This window comes from Mustela erminea, chromosome 15 (assembly GCF_009829155.1).
Source record: "Mustela erminea isolate mMusErm1 chromosome 15, mMusErm1.Pri, whole genome shotgun sequence".
NCBI classification, from domain to species: Eukaryota; Metazoa; Chordata; class Mammalia; order Carnivora; family Mustelidae; genus Mustela; species Mustela erminea.
Genome location: NC_045628.1, coordinates 18,654,344 through 18,677,354, shown reverse-complemented (window position 1 = coordinate 18,677,354; position 23,011 = coordinate 18,654,344). Strand labels below are relative to the sequence as shown.

At 39.2% G+C, this 23,011-nt stretch overlaps 1 long non-coding RNA gene across 1 annotated transcript in view; it reads right to left on the bottom strand.

The window, feature by feature from the left end:
- Positions 1-22,263, bottom strand: part of LOC116574388 — a 43,976-nt gene extending 21,713 nt beyond the window's left edge. Inside the window, exon 1 of the long non-coding RNA XR_004279258.1 lies at positions 22,064-22,263. This is a non-coding gene — a long non-coding RNA (uncharacterized LOC116574388). The remainder of the gene's footprint in view (positions 1-22,063) is intronic.
- Between the last annotated feature and the right edge of the window lie 748 nt (positions 22,264-23,011).

Genomic DNA, 23,011 nt, shown 5'->3' with positions numbered 1-23,011 from the left:
TGTGGGAAGATGGGTTTTATTTTAGAAAGTTCAAATGGGATGAATAAAAGGCTACACCAGCCTCTTCCTGAACTGACTACAAGCTGACCATCAAAATCTGACCATTCCCTTCACAGTATGGAGAGTTATCCTGAGCTTGTCCTCACCTAATTACAGACTCTGTACACTAGGTTTACTTCCACTTAGGTGTGGATTATGACTACCCTGTGGCAAAGGACTATAGGCAGAAGTGATGGATACCTTTTCAGCCTCACAGTGAAACAAGGCTGTGCCTTAAAACCAAGAACCTGGCTGTTCCACAGCCTCTCTCCCCTACTTTTTTTGCTGCAACCCAGACAGGGCAGCAGTCCAACTTCTTGATTGCTCTGCAAGGTGCTGGAACATGGAATTAGCAGAAACCTGGGTAGCAAATAACTTCAAGAAGTAAAGTTTCCCTATTGACCTACAAATATTTCCTGAGAAAGAAATCATAAACCTGAGAAAGAAACCTTTAAACCTTCATCCCTTGGAGTTTAGCTTTCTCTCACCTAATACCCCTTCGATCACATTCAAAAGTCTATACAGTCATAACTGTCAGTTAATTAATGTTAAACAAATGTATTATTTAAGAGGTAGCTTTGAATATTCAATATCTTCTTATTTCTAACCCAAAGAAAGCAAATCCCTGTGTACCTGTTATAAACAAGCTTACACGAGCTGCGTTACATGAGCTATGTTTTGGTGAGAGGTTCTTAAACACCTTCAGCTATTCTAAATCGTTATAATTACAGTTTTTAAAATGGAGGAGGATATGACAAAGCAAATCCTTATTTCATTTGGGAGAATAAATCAGCTAGAATACACAGATTTTTTTTTTTTAATAAGGAGCTCTCTGAAATACTAAAATGCTGTTTATAAACTACAGTAATTTTCAAAAGGGAAGTACTGACCTGGGAAGAGAGACATGGATACATGAGACAGATGCATATACACTTCAGTATAATTATAGGTAGAGATGGCACCTCTAATCAACAAGTTATTAATAAAAATTGCATGAGGACTAGCTCTCCATTTGGAAAAAGCAGCTAAAATAGTCCTTTTCTCAACTCGTAGAGCAAAATTATTTCCAGACCAATGAGAGACTTTAAGTGAAAAATAAATACATAAATTTCATAGTGAATATTTATCCAAATTTTCTATAAGATAGGAAAGGAATTTCTGAAAATGACAAACAGAATCTCCAAAAGGAAAAAAAAATACATTTGATTGCCTAAAAATTTTAAATTTCTATACCAAAATTTATTTAATTCAAAGAAAAATGACAAAAATAGGAAAATGTATACAAAGAATATTGATGTCCTTAAAACACATAAAATTCTTACATGCTATTAAGAAAAACATGCCAACAGAAAAATGAATACATGATTTGAATAATCAAGTCATAGGATGATCTATTAAAATTGGCCGTCAGCATATTAATACATTCAGGTTCTCTAGCAATTCAAAATTTCAAGTCAAAACAAAAATGAGAGGCTGCATTTCAACTGTCAGATTGGTGGAGAGCACATCCCCCCAACAGGAGAATTTGCAAACTGGGAGCTGCGTCCGATTAAGGCTTATGAAACCTTCCCCCTACTTGAAGCATTTGTGCCCTGCCAGGGGCATCTATTCCACAGACTTACACGCTCTCTGACTGTCCCATGTGTCTGATCCTAAGGGAGTTCATAGATGTGCCTTTACTTACATGTAGAGTTACCGATGGCTTTTCTGTTTTATGTCTGAGATTCTAGAAGATCCTTTCTGGTGCTCATATCTTTAAATATGATCCTGCACATAAAAATATCACCAATCATCAAATAATGATTTCCTTCTTTATTAGAATGAAAAGGCAACTCTGTCAAGAAGGGGTCTTGCTTATTGGGGAAAAGAAGCCTGAAGGAGTAGCAGCATAGGCAGGATGAGTTTCATGTCCCCATGAAAACGTCATTGTGAATGAGCTCACCTCCACTTGAATGTCCTTCCCCCTGCTCTATCCTGTCTCTGGATCATCTGCCCACAAGACAGACTCTCCCGTTTTCCAGAGTATCCCCCCATATGAGAGTACATCTGAGCCATTTCCTGCTTTGTCAGGATAAGCAAATCAATCAAACTGATTCCTACTAATGAAGCAATAGATGCATCTTGTAACTTTTTGGGGGGGGAAAAATGTCTTCATTTGAACAGGTGGTGCTAATGGAGGTACTTGTCAGCACTGTGACATGGGTTTCCACCTTGGCAGCAAATGGGAATAACCTGAGAACGGCACCAGAACAGATTTTAAAACACATCCAGATGACTAGTTTTCATGCGAAACCAGTTTACTCAGAATACTTGTCAGTGGGGCTGGGGCGCATTGTTGTTGTTTTCTTTGTCTTTTAAAGCTCCAGAGGTGATTTGGATGCTGATGTTTAGAGAGCACGGAGAACCACTCCTAAGACAGTGGTTCTCAAAGCTGTGGTGCTCAGAGCAGAAAGATCACCTGGGAACCTGTTAGAAAATGCAGATTTGCAGGCTTCACCCTAAACGTACAATCAAACATCAAGGGTGAGACACAAGACTCTGTTAGCAATACCTCCCGGTGATGGGCGTGCACATCAAATTTGAGAACCACTGAATCAGGACATGTAGCAATGTGACTGTGTCCAGATGCTGGGCATTAAAAAAATGAAGGTTAAAAAAAATTAATTTGGTGTGATAAGCATCATTAAGAAAGATTAACAATATACTATGAAAGACTATTGAAAAAAAGGAAGTCTTTTTGTGGCAAGGCTTTCGCATACCCTTTTCAGCAGCTTCTAAAATCATAAGTGGCCCTAAGATTTGACCTTGACCATAACTAAGGCTGTGTTAGATGAGCCATCAGACCATAGACTGGCCATTTTAAACCCAAATACTCTGTTTACTTTCCATCTTCTGATGAGAGATCAGCTACCGAAGTTACATAGACTGCCCCCAAGATGAAGAGGAATAGTGGCAAGTTGCGTTTTCTTCTGTTCTGAAGCCGTTGATCTCATCCCGCTCAACCCCGATTCCCAGCATCTTTCCCAGGAGTTGACCGGTCAAGTTTTGCGAAATTTAAAAGTGCTGGTTCAGCACTGAGCAAGTCATCAGAGTCCAACCGAAACGAGATTCCGACAGAACACACACACCACACACCACACCACACACTCGCCGTGTGTGTGTGTGTGTGTGTGTGTGTGTGTCTGTGTGTGTGTGTGTGTGTGTGTGTGTGCGCGCGCGCACGCGCGTGCGTGCTCCGATGAACTCCTCTGCACAGCCCAGCTCCTCCCGTGCAGACCAGAAGGAAGGAAAGCAGCAAGCGAGAAACAAGCAAAGGGGCGGGTCTGCTGGTGCTTTCCGTGGAAGAAGCTTCCAGGACCGCGCCACTTCCCTCGTCCCCCCGCTGGGTGGGGGTGTGTCGCTGCCTCCCCGTGCGTCCTCAGGGAGGGCTCAAGGGCTCGGGCCAGGGAGGGCTCAAGGGCTCCGGCCAGGGAGGGCTCAAGGGCTCGGGCCAGGGAGGGCTCAAGGGCTCAGGCCGGAGCAGGGAACGCGGGCACCGGCCCCCGCCCAGAAAGACGCAGCGTTCAGAGCTGGGCCTGGAGTGTGGACTGCCCAGCCTCCCGGGGGCGCAGCAGCAGCCGCCGGCGAAAGTCCGTGCGTTCCAGCTCCACTCAGCGGCCGCCGGGACCGCTGCGGGGAGCTCGGGGAAGCAGGGCGGAGGCGCAGGACTGTGGGCCCCTCTCTGCGCGTCCTGGCTCTCCTCCCTGTGTTGCCTCACGTCCCGCCCCCTTTGTCCAGATTCTCCACTTCGCTTGTTCCTTTTCCGCACCTTTCTGCAGCTCTCCAACTAGACTCTGAGTTTTAATAGTGGGAGGCAGCAGCTGCCCTGCTGGATTCTTGACCTTGTGCATTCCAGAAAGCACCTTCCAAGTAGGGTTGAAAAAGAAAAAGCAAAGGCTCATGTTGCTGGAAAGGATCAACGGAAGTTATTTCAGCAATCTGCCGCCTCCGCCACACACAGATTGCTACACTCACGCCTAAAAACAGTCTAAGAGCATCCAGCGCTGGGCAAAATTATCAACTGGATGAAGTGAATATCCTTGTTCAGAGAACGCACACACACACCCTCTCGTACCCCTAACAGGCACAGGCACAAAGACCTCTGTGTTCTGACCCCCTTGTGCCGCTCGGTTGCTGCCACAAGTGGCATCCTGTGCCTTGTAGCTTTCTCCCTCAAGTGGTGACTGTCCTATCCTCAATTTGCCCAGGTTCCACGAGGCTGCTGGAATATTATCACTTTATCTCTTTGGACTAAACCAATACCTGATGTCTTACTGTGTGTTGAAGGGGATAAGGATAAACTTTGGGGTAGTGAAGGGAAAACGTATTTTCTGTAACATGAAAGTATGTCTTCGCTCATCAGGCGTGTTCTGGCGCACAGCACTGGTTTGCTGGGGAAAGCATACTTGGCCTGTCTTTTGGAAGAGGAAGGGGATCCACCAGGGCCGGGACAGTCGCATTTAGTCATGACTGTATGTAATAATTACCTAGGAGACAAGGAAGTGTGATGGAAGGGTGTGTGTGTGTGTGTGTGTGTGTGTACACAAAGTACCAGGACTGGGGCTTGGATTTACATCAGTCATTTTAAAAACCATTTTTAAACACTGGGACAAGCCTGGACGTAATTTAGGGTTTGTTTATTTGTTTTGATACTTTGTAATTTCTTAGCTGATTCTGAGATGCTGTCATGAATCAGAACCACGATATTAAAGCAGTTCTCAAAGTGTGGCTTCCAGCAATATCACCATCACATTGGAACTTGTTAAAAATGCCAGTTCTCAGGTCCCCCCCAGATCCACTGAATCAGAAACTCTGGGGATGAGGCAAGGCTGTCTGTGTTTCAGCAAACACTCCAGATTATTTGGATGCATGCCAAAGGCTGTGAACCATTAGGGGATGACTCGTCTCTACTGCCCTGGAAGCTAAGAATGATTTAAATATTTTAAAAGGGCCATAAAGCAAAGAAACAGAGAAGGCTATGCAACAGACCTAGATGGCCCACCAAGCCAGAAATATTTAATATAGTGCCCCTTACAGAAAAACACCCCATTCTAGATTGGAGAGTCACATGATGAGGAACTCTGTAAGCCCACTGGGCACTGGCAGCGTGAGGGCCCTGGCAAATTTTGTGGAAGAGTGAGGTATTGGAGATTACAGGGAAGAGACAGAACAGGAAGCTATCAAGAGTAGAATGAAGGAAATGCATCTTATTTTTATTCATGTGAAAGACCAGCCTTTGCTTAAGAGATGTGCCAGAAGGTCAAAGTAGGATTTCCTCCCTTTTTTGTAGATGTGTGTTATCATTGGCGTCAAGCAAAGAGATATGTAGGCTAGGTCTTCTACATGGCATATGTGAGCTACAGCAGCCTTCCAAGTGGAATATTAAGTGAGCTCATTCCAGATTCAGCCCCCCGCCCCCAGCTTCCCTGGGTCTACACAAGGGTGTCTGTGTGTATGTTTGCTTTCCCTAAGCTCTTTGAGAACAGAAAATAGAGGCAGTATTTATCTTTGTTTTTATCACCTGAGCACTGTGGTAGGCACACAAAAGATACTTAAATGTGTATCTACTTAATAAATGCTTGTTTATCTAATTCCTACTTGTGGTGTTCCAAGTTATAGCGACAACTGGCTACATACGTGCTAGGTTAAGTGTTTGGAGAGACTGTACCAACTGTTTTAAAGGGAGTAGTCTAAATAAAATGAAGGCTCCAAGGCTTCCAAAATAGCGAACATTAAATATATATGTATTTTATTATAATATATACAATATGCTATTATATATAATATACAGTATATTGTATTTTATTATATTTAATAATATATTGTGTATATTATATATTGTCTTTTATATAATGGTACATCCTTGCATAAAATGGGTGTATCATTAACCATTCAAAATAAATATTTCATTGGAGAGATTTATTGTTGGTTTCTGTTGTCAGTGTTTTGTTCTTTTTTTTTTTTTTAACCTAATAAGGGTCACATCCCTGTTCACCATTCTTCATTACGTTAGCAAAATAAATGTATATGCTTAGATTTCAGTTTTAAAGATAAGCATTACAGCGCCCATTTCTATTGAATGATGCTATTTCTAGGTCCTGGCGGACAGCCATTACTAATACTACTTGGCTGTGGTGAGGCTAAAATGAATTCTATTAAAAGAAAAAATCCTAAATAACAGATATGTTCACGAGTTGTTCTCCATTTAGCATTCAATCTGTTCTGAAATACTGGATTTTTTTAATCCAGAATTAATATAAAATTATTGCATTTCAGCATTGTATTCTGTATTTTTAAATTAATTTATTTACTTTTAATGGAACTATAGTTGACGCACAATACTATATTAGATTCAGATGTATAACATAGTGAATCATAGCAAAATCGCTATATTATTTGACATTTACATACATTACAAAATGCTCAGCATGGTAAGTGGAGTTACCATCTGTCACCATACAACGTTATTACAATATTGTTGACTATATTCCCTGTGCTGTACTCCCTGTGATTTATTTATAACCGAAGTTTGTACCTCTTAATAAGCTAATTTTTTTTGGCCAAAAAACCATATTGAAATTTGGGGGAAAAGCAGTCACTTTGAGAGTGGGTAGCCTTTTTTTGAAAAAGAGAGGAAAAAATGCCATTGATTCACAAGCAAATGTTTGTTTCCTCAAGCTTAATCCTATTGGAATTAATGCTCATGTTTCAAGGTCACTTCCTGCCATCCGGACATCTTACTTGCCATTAAATTAAAAACAGGTGTAGCAACACCAGCATAGTCTACTACAGTTACACCTTGGTATTTTAAATCTAGAAATTCAGCATTGTCAAGTGTAGAGGACCTGGGTAAATCCAGTTGGAGGCAGCTATCATAAAAATTCTCATTTATGCATGTAGTTTTAAAAACACAACAATAATTTGTATCTTCAGCAGAAGTAAATTTTTAAAATCTACTGAATGACAGTATCCCTTCATGAAAATGGAATGTATTATGAAAGTGTAGGTTGAGGGTGACTAGGAAGTTGAGGTGCACATAGATGCTGAAAATACCATATTTTGAACATTGCTAAACAGCAGAATTCACCAATAAAGACAGAGAAGACCACAATTTTATCAGAGGTATGCAAATACCATTTAAAATTTTTGCCTCAAACTTTGATTAAATACTTTTGTCTGTGAAAACCATGTTGCCTTGAAGCATGTATGGCACCCCATTTTCCCAAGCAAGAGGTAAATTTTAAAAAGACATGGCAGAAGGAAAGCCGTACATAAGAAAAAGAAAAAAAAAAAAACCACAGAACAGAATATGTCCCTGGGCCAATTCTCTGTATCTCAAGATCCATACATGAATATAGATATTCACATATGAACATAGAAATAGACAAATTATATGCATATTTTGTGAGGGAAGTCACTCAGCTTTTATCCATGATATCTTTGTATAGAAGACAACCTTGAAAGAGCGATGGTATATCCCCTTAGGAGAGGAGGGTTGGTTTTTGGTTGGTTGGTTTTTTTGTTGTTTTTTTTGCTATTTATTGTTGTTTTTGAATGTCCAGTATGATAGAAATAAAGTCTTACTCTGGGACAAAGGTCAGGTAGCTTTGCTTATAGACCACCATAAAGGATCTGGATTCTTTAAGCTTGGGATTCTTGAGCTGTGTTGCAAAACCACTTGGTAGACAGCATCCACTTGGGCTGCTTGCATCACTGAGCAGACTTGAGGAGCAAGAGGGGCTAACAAGGAATGTAAAACAGGCTTCTTGATACACCATAAGTAATGATGAAGTCCTTAGTCTTTGACCCAGGAATCTTGTGTCTCCTACCAACATCCTCGAAACTCCAGCAGGCTAACTTGTTAGCTTGCAAGTGGAAAAAAAATCTCAGACCCTTCCCATTTCTTGACACTAGGGATGGAACTAGGACAAGTTAAAAGAGATGCCTTGGACATGAAATTTAAGGAGGCATTCACTCAGGATCTCCAAATGGGCCTTATATCTGCAGGTACCTTCCTTAACTCATTCTAGTCCTGGCCTTGCTGGACATCTTGTGTAATAACTATTTAAATAGGCATCTTATACATCTTACAGATAAAATTTATAGATATTTTTAGCCCCAATTTTGTCTCCATCCAAATCACATTTTCCAGTATATATTCATGCATGAAGTGTTTGCATGTTTAGAGGGCCTGAAGTATCAATGATACCAAGAACTGTTGAAGAGAACTAGAATTACGTGATAGAAAAAAAATAAAACAAGCTTTTGAACTATTTAGAAAAGAGCAGACATTTTTATCTCTGATACCATTTTGACTTTGGAATTCAGAAGGCACAGCTCCCCTTGTCCCACGAACAAATCACCATCTACTGGGCTCTGCCGCTGAGCGATACAAATGTATTACGTGGCCTTCACACAGAAGACACCAGAACTCCCTTCGGAGTTTTCTCAGTCAAAGAGATATCCACACCGTAGAAGATTGGTTGCTATGAAAGAATAAGTCAGTCCGAACTAAAATGCTTTGCAGACCATGAAGGAAAGTGGCAGAGCCGTAAACACTAATGGACCTTGTAAACAATGGTTTCAGACATTATATCTACCACTGTGGCAGATGAGTCACACTCTTTTTTTTTTTCCTTTGGTGTCAGATACAAGTGCGTGTGTCAGATATCACTGGCAGCTTCATTTTATGCTAATGATAAATTTTATGAAATATAAGAGGAAAAGGGATGTCAGGGAGACTTAAAATGATACTTTCATCCAGACTACTTAAAGTTTAAAAATCTCTCCTAAATGAGGTGCTTAACTCTCTATTAGAAAGGTTAATTTGGGGGACGCCTGGGTGGCTCAATAGGTTAAGCAGCTGCTTTCGTCATGACCCCAGCATCCTGGGATCGAGTCCCACATTGGGCTCCTTGCTCGGCAGGGAGCTTGCTTCTCCCTCTGCCTCTGCCTGCCAGTCTGCCTGTGCTCGCTCTCTCCCCCTCTCTCTCTCTGATAAATAAATAAAATCTTTTTTTTTTAAGATTTTATTTATTTAATTTGACAGACAGAGATCACAAGTAGGCAGACAGGCAGGCAGAGAGAGAGAGAGGAGGAAGCAGGCTCCCTGCTGAGCAGAGAGCCCGATGTGGGACTCGATCCCAGAACCCTGAGATCATGACCCGAGCCGAACATAGCGGCTTAACCCACTAAGCCACCCAGGCACCCAAATAAAATCTTTAAAAAAATAAAAAAAAAAAAGTACTCTTAAATTTATAAAAAAAAAAGAAAGAAAGAAAGAAAGGTTAATTTGGGAATGTTTGAGTGAAAAACCTGATATGCATTAATAGATTACTAACATTAGAATTGGATGTTGTTCCATTTGGTAATGTAAAAGGATGAGAGTAAGGAGGGCAGAAAAGGTCAAATTTAAACATTGAAGTGAACGGTTTATCTTAGAAAATTAAAAGCTATAAAATACTAAGTCATAACTAGGGGTCCTGAAATCCCAGCCTTGGAATGATGAAAATTATCCTATATTTAATTGTGATTAGATGACATAGCAAGCATTAATTAGAAGGCAAGACCCATATCCATGAATGTAGATATTTACATACAAACACATAAATACAAATTGTATACATATACATCTGTGCATCTGTTTGTGCGTGTGTGTGTGTGTGTATACACAGACATACACTCAGACTGACAGTATGCGCTGGTAAGGCGATATTCAACAAGAAGGCTACTTACTCTGTTTGCCTATCATGGAATCCAGTACCCTTACTGAGATCATTTGGTAAAATCCTTTCACTCCAGCTGTATCTGTATCAGTCCAAAGGTATTTTAAAAATTACCTAGAAGGCTTCTTTAACTTAGAACTTTATGAAATAATAAAAGACTTAATGAAGAATAATCGAACTGATGTGGTAAAAGACTTGTTTTCCGTTTTACTGATCAGTTAACTTTCGCACTGACACTATATTACCTGAGGCAAGTTATTTAACATTTCTTAGCTTCAGTTTTCACCCAAGGAACAGTAATAGGAAGGAATACTTTACTATCCTTGTGGATTAGATGTGGACAAAGTGCTTGGCACGTCCTAGCTTTTAAAAATGTTAGCTATTTTTTTTTTGTCATGCATATCGTGGAAAATACTCTTCTTCCTCACTGAGAATCGGTGGACCATTAGCTATATATGATGCTAAGCATCCGATCTACAGTTCTTCTCTTCTGATCTCTAGGCTCTGCTTACCGTCCTCAGAGCCTCTCACAATGTTCTTACTCTGCCCTTCATGGAGGTGGGGGGGGCGCGGGGGGTGGGGGAGTACATGCCTCCCAGCCCCAGGAAAGAGAACTCACAGATGTTATCTGCAATATCTCAAAAGTTCACATTTCAATATCCACGTCTTTGTCTACCCTGGTAAATGATCTTCAAACTCTCCTCCAAAGTGCCCCCTCGGAGTGCCTGCCAAGGATTACTCATGTCTCTGAAAATGGTTTCTCTCTCGCTATATGCATCCAGCAGCTGCCTGTTCCTCTCGGAGGGCTGCGTGCCTGACACCTCCCTGCACTGCCAGATCTGTGTCCCCTGCTCTGTTCTGCCGCAGGGATGGGGGAACCTGATTCCATGACATTTCCAGGAGGAGAATCGACTCTAGTGTGGTCATTGCTGAAAAGAATTCCCCATTGTGTTGCATATAAACCACGATGACTCTTGTTTGGCTCAATTGAACATCAACCTGCCTGGCAACAGCAGCAGAGAAAGCTCGCTTTTTACGAATTTCATTCCTGAAATTTTGTGTACTGTAAAATATTCGAGATGGGGGGGGACCAGTTTTATAGAAACATACCCCAGGGGAGTTATGATTACAGACACAGAAGCATCTCCCAAGTCCCTCACCAGCAAACGCATAGTTCTTTCTATACACCACGTATTACTCTCAGTATTGTACATATAAGCATCCACTTAATCCTCAACAAGACTATGAGATAGAAACTAGTGTTCTAGAATTTAAGGCACGGAAGTGTTAATAGGTACCCATGGAGACAGCTAGTTAAGTAGCTGAGCAAGGATTCTGATCAGAGACAGCACCCTATTCCCTTTCAGATAGTATCTTTTAAGTGAGATTATACACGATGGTTACAAATCAAACTTACTATTGGCCATTCAATAATTCTGAAATTTTAATCATTGACATTTATGCAGTTTTATCCGCAAGAAGAGAAAAATTATTTCAAATTCCCAAGAGAAGCATTTTGGATACTTAACATTAGAAATAAACTAACTGGAAATAAAGTCACTTGTCTTCTAGCAGCTTCCTGCAAACAGAAGTAAATACAAGAGGCGAGAGAGATTACAAAACCAGACCTGCACTACATTTTATGCATTCCCTTTGCTGAAGAAAAAATGCAGAATAAATAACTATTTCATGAAACGTTCTTAGGAGAATTATGTGTACCTTTAGAAGTAGCTGCAACATAAGTCAACTCTGAATGCCTTGATTAATACTGCCATCTAATGCCCGATGGAGAAATCCAAATTTAGTTTAGACTGAATATATCCTAGTGCTGTCCTCCAAAATTACTAACAGAAATGTCAGCACAAATTGTATTATCAACTAGGACCCATTAACTTTATCAATCATTTTGAGATACATTCTAGAAAGCAAGGAGGGTTCCGTCTCTTTATAATCACAGTCCAGCTTAAGGCACCTTTGGTGTTCAGACTCATTATAAAACTGATTTCATTATAGCTTCCCACAGCGGATAAGACAAAACACGGCAAAGTAGCAACAGTAAAACCATGTTGATATATTCAGTATCTGTTCTGGTTTCAATTTAAATCTTTTTAGTTTTTCAGGTTTTTCCCCACTTTTTCTTGAGAAGCATATCAGTAAAACATTTCTTCCCTTGGATAAAACATTTCTTTAGACATATACCAAAAGAAAATGCAGAAGTTAAGGAAAACCAAAAGTATGAAGGGTAAAAACAAGGTGCTGAATGCATAAAGAGAGGCACAGCCTGTTTGCACATCCACAGATATATATTAATGTAAGTGTGGGGGTTTTTTTTGTTTTTTGGAGTTGTTTTTGTTTTTGTTTTTTTGCCATTTTTAACTCCCTGAGATGATTTCCCAATACTTGATTGAAAATTATTTCTGGATGTAAGTATTGGGTGATCCAGGATGAACAAATGTTAGTTAGAATGTTCGAGATAAAAAGGAAAAATTATTCATTGTAATTTCTATATTTGTAGTTTAAAGAAATTTGACCCATCCTTAAAAGCACCTCTACCTTTTATGTGTTCATTTCTTTACCCAAATTTCAAATAGTCTAAGTATTATTGCATTTTTATCATCAAAATCTTTGTTAATGATATTCTGTTAATAAGACTGGTTGATCATTTATTTTTTATTTTTTAAGGTTTTCTTTATTTATTTGAGATAGAGAGAGCACAAGTAGGGGAATAGTAGAGGGAAAGAGAGAAGCAGGTTTCCTGCTGAGCAGGGAGCCAATGTGGGACTCAGTTCTAACAGTTTGGATCATGACCTTGGATCATAACCGACTGAGCCAGGCAGGCACCCTGGTTGATCAATTTCATATGGACCATCCCCCACTGAGTGGCTTGAAACATGGCTCCACCAAGAGCCCATGGGCATATGGAAGGACAGTTTAAGCAGCACACTGGGCAGAATTTTTAGGCTAGAAGAAAGGATACATAGGTGGGCTGTGAGCTTGCCATGGTTTATCACCTAGCATTCTCCCTTTGCCTTTGCCTTTGCCTTAAACTCTACTAAGGTTACTAAGAAAAGTATGGTCATTGTTTACAAAAGACAGAAAATCTTCCAGGGCTAGAATGTTCTCTGGATGCAGACCAGTTCCACCTTACAACATTTACACAAGTATCTAGGAAAAATAAGAAAATATGGTATCTGTGCAATTCCAACTGGTTTTTTCTTTCCTAACAAAGAGGTAATTTGCTGTTAAAAGTGATTCTAAAAAGTAATAAAATATTGTCCAATCTGTAACCAAGTAGCTATTTTCAGAATAGCAAGTGGTTTGAGTACAGTCAACCTCTACTGGTCACATCAGTTTGTGGTTTGGTCGGCCAAAATCACTTACTGGGGTACTTGGAATTGAGCACAAAGGAAAGGAAATAGTCTGACCTGACATTAATTAATATAATGTTGCTAGGAGCAATTTAGCTTGCTAGATGCAAGACCAAAATTCTTTGAGATTTAACCTTCTGGTATGAAGTACTTCTAAGCAATTTTTAGCAACTCCATGTGGAATTCTTAAAATGCAGAACTAACATTATTAGAATAATGCCTATGAACCAAGAATAGGAGAGAAGCAGACATTCATCCTGACAGAGATAAATAACAGGCAAAGTAAATTATTAGCTGGATACTTGTTATACATGAACTAAAGCATCTCACTTATATTTATACACAAAGCATAATGCAAAAGGAAAAACAACTGCACTGGAATCCACTCAAATGAGCACAATAGTAGTTACTAGGGAAAAATTATTTTGATTGTATCATTAAATTTAAAGCATTCATTTTAGGCACTGAGCACAGCCCTCCAGTGGGCCTTTTATCATAGGCTTAATGTGAAGAGTGCAAAAAACCCAAAAACCAAAAAAGAAACCAACAAAAGACTTGCAAGCTAATGTTTTTAGCATCTCAGGCTCTCCTCACTTTGTGGTTGAAATATTGAAAATAGATACTCAAAATACATATATATATATACTTATATACACATATATATGTATACACACACACACTCATATTATGTGTGTGTGTGTGTATATGTGTGTGTGTATATATATATATATATACACACATTGTATTCCTCAAAGCAACTTCAAAAATAATGTGGAAATATCAGAAAGACTTAAGGGAGGGGGAACCCACTTCTGCTGATTTTCTACCTGTTCAGGTTAGTGAATTTTATTGGCATTAGGGACTGTGAAGACCCATTCTCTCTCTAGATTTCATGAAAGACAAAAACCAAAATATAGGTCACTTGAAAAGTATAGGTCATCTATCGCAAACTGAAACGAACATTAAAGTTTTTTTTTTTGTTTTTTTTTTATTAATTTTTTTTTTCCAGCATAACAGTATTCATTATTTTTGCACCACACCCCGTGCTCCATGCAATCCGTGCCCTCTATAATACCCACCACCTGGTACCCCAACCTCCCACCCCCCGTCCCTTCAAAACCCTCAGATTGTTTTTCAGAGTCCATAGTCTCTCATGGTTCACCTCCCCTTCCAATTTCCCCCAACTCCCTTCTCCACTCTAAGTCCCCATGTCCTCCATGCTATTTGTTATGCTCCACAAATAAGTGAAACCATATGATAATTGACTCTCTCTGCTTGACTTATTTCACTCAGCATAATCTCTTCCAGTCCCGTCCATGTTGCTACAAAAGTTGGGTATTCATCCTTTCTGATGGAGGCATAATACTCTATCCCCAGGGGTACAGGTCTGTGAATCACCAGGTTTACACACTTCACAGCACTCACCAAAGCACATACCCTCCCCAATGTCCATAATCCCACCCCCTTCTCCCAAACCCCCTCCCCCCCGAACATTAAAGTTTTAAGAGAGCAATAAATGTCCATGTTTTGGGAAAATTTCCGCTTGTTGCCCTGATTTTGCATCCCTGAAAAACAGAAATATCCATCCAATAATTAAAGTTGACCATTTGAGTAACAGTCCCTAATCTTAATTCTTGTTGTTGTTGTTACATATCCCTTTGATAATCTGATGTACACCCCCAAAAATCTACATACTCATCCCTTTAGTTCTATATATTTCAATGATTCATGGTGGCTTTCTTCAGTTTATAAGGTGATGATATATAACATAATGACTAAGCAATTCTGGAACAAGGCTTGGATGGTTTGAGACCACTGTGCACAGCCCCATATAGATTATGAGGTGAATGGTGTCCTGGTTCTGAGGGTGTTCAAATCCTGACACCATGTTTCATAAGCTCCATGACTGGTTAATTTGTTAGCCTTAGTTTGCTCATCTTAAACCCTGTATCACTTTTGAGTATTAGCAGGATTAACACCTATAAAATGCTTTTTTTAAAAAAGGAGCCTGATACATAGTGAGCATATAATATATTTAAGCTGTTATCATTATGTTCAAGTTGGAACTAGGAAAATCTTAGAGAAGGACATTTCAAGCCATTTCAAGCCAACCTCTTGGATATTTTTTCTACCTTGTTGTACTTTGCACATATTATTTCCTGTTCCCTCTCCCTGGAATGCTCTATTTTCCCACAGCCCTCTTTATCCTCATAAGCTCCTACTCAGTATTTCATACCCAACTCAAATATCTCTTCAACTGAAATGGTTTCCCCAATTCCCTTAGTTAGCTATTCCTTTTCTGCCCTTAGAGCATTTTTAATCTCAATTATGTAATTCATTACATTATATTGAGATTTTAAATCCACCTCTTTATTTAGATTGTGACTTATTTATGTCTGTTCCCAGGAAAAGACTGGCAAAAATCAAATGTTTGACAACAGATGGATATAGATAAATGAAAAGGAGGAAGGGAAAAAAAAAGGAAAGGAGAGAATAAAAGAGAGAGGGAGCAAAGAAGGCAGGCTAGTTGCATAGGCTACTTCAGATCACACCTAGATAAAAGTGAACCCAATATCTTCTCCCACCTCCCAATCCCCTTTGTAGTACTCTGTATTTTTTCAGTGCTATCACTGTCTCCTACTCCCAGGCTCAAAGCTAAGACTAAGCCTACTCCTAGACTTAGTCTTGTTTTACACTTTCTTCCTCAACCCCTTTATAAAATTTACCAATTAGGAACCCAACCCATCTTTCTCCACAGAATGTCTAAATCCGTCTACCGCTTATTATTCTTTTTGCACTAGTAATTTAGAATTTGCACCTAAACTATTTTCAAACCTTACTAATTAGTCTCCCATATTTAGTCTCTTCTATTCTCTCCCTACTGAAAAATTAATTTCCCTAGAGAAAAGCTAATCATGTCATTTTCTTGTTAGAAAACCTCCAGTGGTTCCCCACTGCTTGACATTCCAAGGTAGGCCCCAGCTAACTTTTTCAGCATTCTCAACATTTTTTGTATTCATCATATACTCTTGTCACATTTCTTTTATTCCATACCTTTGTCTTCCTAATGCCCACGACATCTTTGTTCAGGGTCATTCTCTTCTCCAGTGCCTCTCCCTTTTTTAGCTCATCTAAGTCTTGATTTATCTGAGACTGATGACCAATAATTCTTAGCCTGTTGAGTACTAGAAATCATTTTAACGTTTAAACAACTAAAAATGTTGAGGATCTCTAATTCTGTCAGAACTGGTGAAGGATCTAAGATTTTCACTTACTTACAAGCTAATAAGGTAGCCTGTGAGTGCTTCTGGATTATGTTGGAAGTCAAGAGACTCCTAGACCAAAGACAAAAGGTGTTTTAATCCTGGTAGCACAAGAAAAAACATGAGCACCGCATATGTGTTTTCTTAGCCCTTGTCTCTAGTCTCACCAAGGCAACACTGCAGGCACAGATAGATGTTACCCACGCATTGGGTTTGCTTCACAAGTGAGAATCCTAGGGACAAGGTCCAGCAATATTTCTGAGGGAGCAACAAACATTGTAGCAAGTAGCAAACAGCTAGTCCTCCTTCATTCAGGGAGCATGAAATTACAAGGAAGTCAGAGTGTGATTCTCCTGACCTACTAGTCACCTGTATAATTAGCTGCAGAAATAGCTCAGCACTAGGTGATGGATAAGTCGCAGTTTGACACACTCAGCAGTACGCAGGAATATTCAGGACCTGTAATGGACTGTCCTTAATGATACTGAGTGACAAACCTCAGGACAAACAAGTATACCTTCATGAACTTTTATTTTTCATTTTGTTAGTCATAAGCATTATCTCACTACATTTTTAAAAAATTATACATTTAATTTGCAAAATGTGTTATTCAATCTACAGATAATGCAACTCGTATTTCTCTGGTTGGGGTCTATAATATAAGTAAGTTGGAAACCATTAATTTTTATTGTAAAGCTCTTTGAGGCCTCAGACTGCATTTTGATGTCTTTTTGGTTCCCATGGCCTACCATAATGTTTTGTTTATCTTAGCTATCTAATAAATTTTTTTTAAAGATTTTATTTATTTATTTGACAGACAGAGATCACAAGTAGGCAGACAGGCAGGCAGAGAGAGAGGAGGAAGCAGGCTCCCGGCTGAGCAGAGAGCCAGATGCTGAGCAGAGAGCCAGATGCGATGCGGGGCTCCATCCCAGAACCCTGAGATCATGATCTGAGCCGAAGGCAGAGGCTTAACCCACTGAGCCACCCGGGTGCCCCTCTAATAAATATTTTTTAAAAAAGAAAATGAAGTAGAATTTTCCAGGAAATTGGAGTAGAAAACTGCAGAGATAAGTTGTCCTGAACAATATCAATGAAGCTGTTGACTTTGAAAATAATATGAGACAAAGACTATCTGTGTACAGATCCAGGATGTTGGCAGGTAGGTTCATGTATGAGGTCCTGAGCTAGTGAGAAAAATCTAAAGAGAGGAGAGGAAGGGTTAGAGCTTTATGCCGATTGCCAGGAATTAGTACAATAGTCAAAATTTCTATTCCCTTGTTACTGAACTATAGAGAAGTGTCAGTTTCATGATCCCCAATTGTATTTACCTCTAATTGAGGTCAATTGTAAGCTCTTAGAGAAGAGTAGGAACATGCCTTACTTAACCTTTGTATCCCCAATGTACTCAAGCCTAGGGCATTAACATACTTTATCCCCCTGACTTGTCCCAACAGCTCCTAGAAGCAGGTTCCATTATTGCCATCATTCAGTAATGGAACTGTGACTCAGGGAATTTATGGGACTAACCAGAATCACAGAACTGATAAGCAGTGTTGTTGGAACAGAACTTTTACTCAATACTTAAAGGTACAGGTAATGGATTTCAGCTGCCCAGACTCATATCCTGCCTGTGTGTGTGTGACTCTCTGTATCCCAATTTCATCATCTATAAAATGGACATAATAATAGCACTTACTAACTGTAAACACTAACTGGGTAGTATAGTAAATGCTCAACTAACCTATGAATTATTGTGATTCTATAAATGCCATGCTCCATGTCCTAGAGTAGCAGTTTCAGTCATAAAATGTTTTAAAGATAATGTTCAGGAATTATGCAGGATATGACATACTTTAATTTTCATATATTTGTCTGAATGACATTTCCTAGTAAGGTTGATAGTAAGTAGTTGGTCTGACAATAAAGTCCTTCAGTGTTTAATTTTTCATTTTTATGTTTTTAGTTTGTCTACTAAGGAGTCTTTCATCAGACCGTGCTCTTTTTTTTTTGTCATAGCACTAAATATAACATATAAGAAGTAAGCTTTCAACTTGGTATTTTTCTATTATGATTGCTTTAAAATGGAAAAGTCAGAATTTGAGTGGATAGTTAAAATTTGACTATAACTTTCCTTGGTATATAATAGAATTCATACCAAACATGTTAAAAGTCCTGAGGATTTCCATTTAATAGCCAATGAAAGTTCCTTCCAGTAGTAACTATCTAGTAAAAGCACCATGGCAGAGCTCAAATGGTAGTAGATTATTAACCAGAAGATCTAGATTCATTAACCAGAAGATCTAGATTCTGGTTTAAGGTTTTTCTCCTAACAAATTGTGTGTTATTTGACATACACTGTCCGCCTGGGTCTCAGTCTCCTCATCTGCAAAAATAGGGATAGGGCTGACCTCTATAGTGGACACTACTGGGGCCTCACTATTGGAGATAGCAAAACTATGGTCACAATTTTTTTTTCCAGTTCCTTCCATCAAGAGGTGGAATCTATTCCCTCAATTCCTTGAGTATGGACTGGCCTTGTGATTTCCTTTGACTAATAGTATTTGTCAGAATTTCTTTGTGCATGTCCCAAACCCAGGTCTCAAGAGGCCATCAGCTTCCACTCTTAAACTCAGACCTCTTTCCTCCACTACACAAGCCATCCTATGCTAGCTTGATAAATCAGGGTCAGCAAACTTTTTCCTGTTGAGAGTCAAATGGTAAATATTTTAGACTTCGGGGATCATACAGTGTCTGTCAAAACCACTCAACTCTGCCATTTTAGTAAGAAGGGAGACATGGATGATACAGAAACAAATGAGCATAGCTGCAATAAAGCTTTATTTACAAAAACAGGCAGCAAACTAGATTTGCGGTCAATGTGGTAGATAATAAGAAATTCTGTGAAGAGAGGCCAAAGTCACCCCAACTATCCTAGCCATCCAAGCTGAGGCCCCAGACGAGTGAGAACAGCTGGGACCTCCTAAGACCTAAAGGATCATCTACTGAGCCCCCATCAAATGGTCAACCTAAAGAAATGTGAAATGCCACAGATGTCTGCAGTGTCGGGCCAGCAAGTGGTTTGTCACATCCCAATAACTTAATGATGCATATATTTTAATCTTTACCAGTCTTGAGTGCCCATTCTCCAGCTGCTTTGAGGTTGCCGAGGGCTCAGAGCTGCCCCCGATTCCCAAGAACTGCCTTCCTGGGGAGATTCCATCCACGCCTGGGGCAGTCCATAATAAAGAACTGACTGGAAGGACAGCCAACCTCCTGCTTCACGGTGGGGCCAACTCCGTGCTCCAATTCTGGTTCCACAGGCTCCTTCTGGGAACAGGATGAAGCTAGTTTCCACCTGAAATCTTGCTTAGCTTGCTGAAGGCCTATGTTGCTTCCCCTACTCCCCTTCTCCTGCAAGAAACCGTTTACACAAGAATCACCACCTCACGTTCTGCTTTTAGGAAGCCTGGCTAAGGTAACTCCCAAGAATCACTTTGTTATCAGGCATAATCAAAAGGCAACCTGAGACAAAAGACTGAAATGCAAATGGTTAGGGTAATGGAATAAACCGAAAAGACAAACTTGAACCCACTTTAAGAAGTAGCAAAAAGACCCCTTCCTCTACCTTGCAAGCCAGACTGAGCCACCCTGATAGATCAGGGTCAGCAAATATTTTCTGTAAAGAACCAATGGGAAATATTTTAGGCTTTGGAGATCATACAGTCTTTGTCACAACTATTCAACACTGCCAAGTTACTAACAAAGCAGACATGGACTGCGTACAAACAAGCAAGCAGATCACAGGCAGTGATCTACTAGCCCCCAGACACCTTGTATGAATCTAGAAGTGCAAGTAAGGGAAGGGAAACCCAAAGTAGAATTTCTTGAAACAAAATTAATTCTGGTAATTTTACTCCACTTGATATTAATATTAATATTAGTGAAGTCAAATAAATTTTTAATATAGGTATATTGTTCCCCCAAGACCTGTCCTATTCCACATCGTCCCCAGCTTCTAGATAACAGCAGTCCCAAATTCTGTCTTCTCTATTCACTTCCCTTTCACTCACACAGGGGAAAAACAAACCGATCCGCTACATCATGGGAAAATGAAGACTATTAATGAATTTATGCACATAAATTCCATTGAGATTACCAGATGAAGGGTACTTTATAAATACAATATACCTACTATCATTATTATGCAGAAAACATTCTGAGTATTTTGAGTAAAACAAAAAAGAGCAAGAGAGTAAAGGAAAGAAATATTGCCAGCAGCAGTTTCCCTCCAAACTGGGAACTGGGTAGCTGGCGAAAAGAGAGATCTGAAGGAAATCTAAAGAAAAAGTCATGATGGCAGCAGGGTTTCCCTTTCAAGAGGAGAGAAATACGGAATTGTCAAGGAGGAAACATTAATAACTAGCGGAGTGAAGTTTGTGGAAAGAATCTGTAAGAGATGTGAGATAGAAACAGAAAGAAAAGCCTAAATCTAGAGGCTAGAAAGGGAATATATGACAAAAGAAACCGCATTTAGTGGAAGAGATGAAGATGATTCTCCTATGTTGTTATGTCTCCTGGAGATTGAAATACTCAGAAAAAGAGTGTAGTGGAGAATAAAATCAGGGACAACCTGACAGGCATATAGTGGAATTGATACATTCTTGGACATTGCACCATTTAAAAATTAAAATTTAAAGTAATATTTTCATATTAAAATGCCATCACTGCAATTGCTTGATTTTTTTTCTTAGTCATAATTACTACCCAGACAAAGGAGTTCTGTCACACTTGCTTTCTTAAAGGAAAGAAGAAAGAAAGAACTTGGAGAGTATCTCAAAATACAGACTTCTTTTTGAAACCCTGAGTACATCATCCAAATTTTCTACATTTCAGTTTCCTCATCTGTAAATGAGAAGATCAGGTAATGTTTTGAAATTTAAGAATTCTTGGGGAAAAAACGGAGTTTCTGTTACATGAATACTAACTAGAGGAAACATTCTAAATGGCATTTTAAAGTCAAATTGCTGTTTTTAACCTTAGAATACAACTTAGAAAAGCAATACTTTCTGCATTCCCTAAAATCATAAACTAAAGTACTCAAGTAAGCTAATTTTGTACAGCTGGAAAGAGATCTAAGGATGTGTGTTAATTTAATGACTGTTTAGTATAGGAAATTATAGCTTAAATAATTTATATGAATTTAGATATTCATTAAGGTTTTACAGCATTTCAAAATGAGTTATTTTAAGATCAGGAACTAAAAATAATGGCATTTTCCTTCACGGAAACCAGAGATAAGTATATGGCAAAGCATAATTAATCTAAAGATTACTTCATTTTAGTGTTTATGCAAACCAAGACTTACAAAAAAATAATAACTTTGAGTTAAACGTGTGTGAATATTTACAGAGAATGAAAAAAGTATGCAAGATTGAAAAAAGAAACAACTAGATTCTCTTTAAAATTAGCAGAAAGACTTAGGGAATTGTTGTTATGGATAGAATTGACTTAGTTATAATCAAGAGGAAGGAGATAAAAAGGAAAATGAGGAAAAAGATGGCAAAAGAGAAAAGATATTTAGGAAGTAAAGTCCCAGAAGTAGAAACAGCAGGAATCCTGTACTCACATGGAGAGGAATCCTGCTGGAAATGCAGAGAAACCAGGTTCCCCAGAGATAAGCGGGAAGGGAGAAGACGAAGGTAAATGTAATTATTTGCCAAGGCATTCGCTTTTTCTTGAACTCCAACTCTGATCTTTTTATCTGATTCTAAACCACTCCTTCTTGGCCACCCGCAGGGAAAAGGAAGTACTTCTTGACCTGATGTAGTTCAGCTGCTTTTCCCTGTGCTCTGTGTCCATTTTGATAACTGCCCTCTGGGTACTGGTACTTCACAGATTGGATTGGGTTCTGTAATGGATTTCTGACTTGCATTCCTCAAATTACTATGGGTATTCCCATCTGAAATGTCCTCTGGTTTTCCGTCTCCTAAAACTATCCATCTGTATCCCCACAGTTGTGAGTATTTGGTCATGACGAAATGAATTGTCTAATCAAGATATTTGATCCCCTTCACGTTCAGCAGGAACTATTTGCACTTCTATTTGGTATCAATACATTATTTATATATATATTAGATATGCTTAATTATGTATGATTATATAATAGAAATATATGGATAATTGTATTAATAACAGTATTAGGGATTTAAAATAAATTAGCATGTTATTAATACCAAAACTAAGTATTTTTAAAATTACTTTATTTCCTGGTTGAGTATCTTGCTCATAGCTACTCAAAATCTTTCTATTAATTGCAAAATAATGGGGCGCGTGGGTGGCTTAGTGGGTTAAGCCTCAGTGGGTTAAGCCTCAGTGGGTTAAGACTCAGTGGGTTAAGCCTTCAGCTCAGGTCATGATCTCAGGGTCCTGGGATTGAGCCCCGAATGACTCTCTTCTCAGCGGGGAGCCTGCTTCCCCCCCCCCCCCCCCCCCCCCCCCCGCCCTGTCTCTCTGCCTGCTTGTGATCTCTAGCTGTCAAATAAATAAATAAAATCTTTAAAAAAATTTTTTAAAT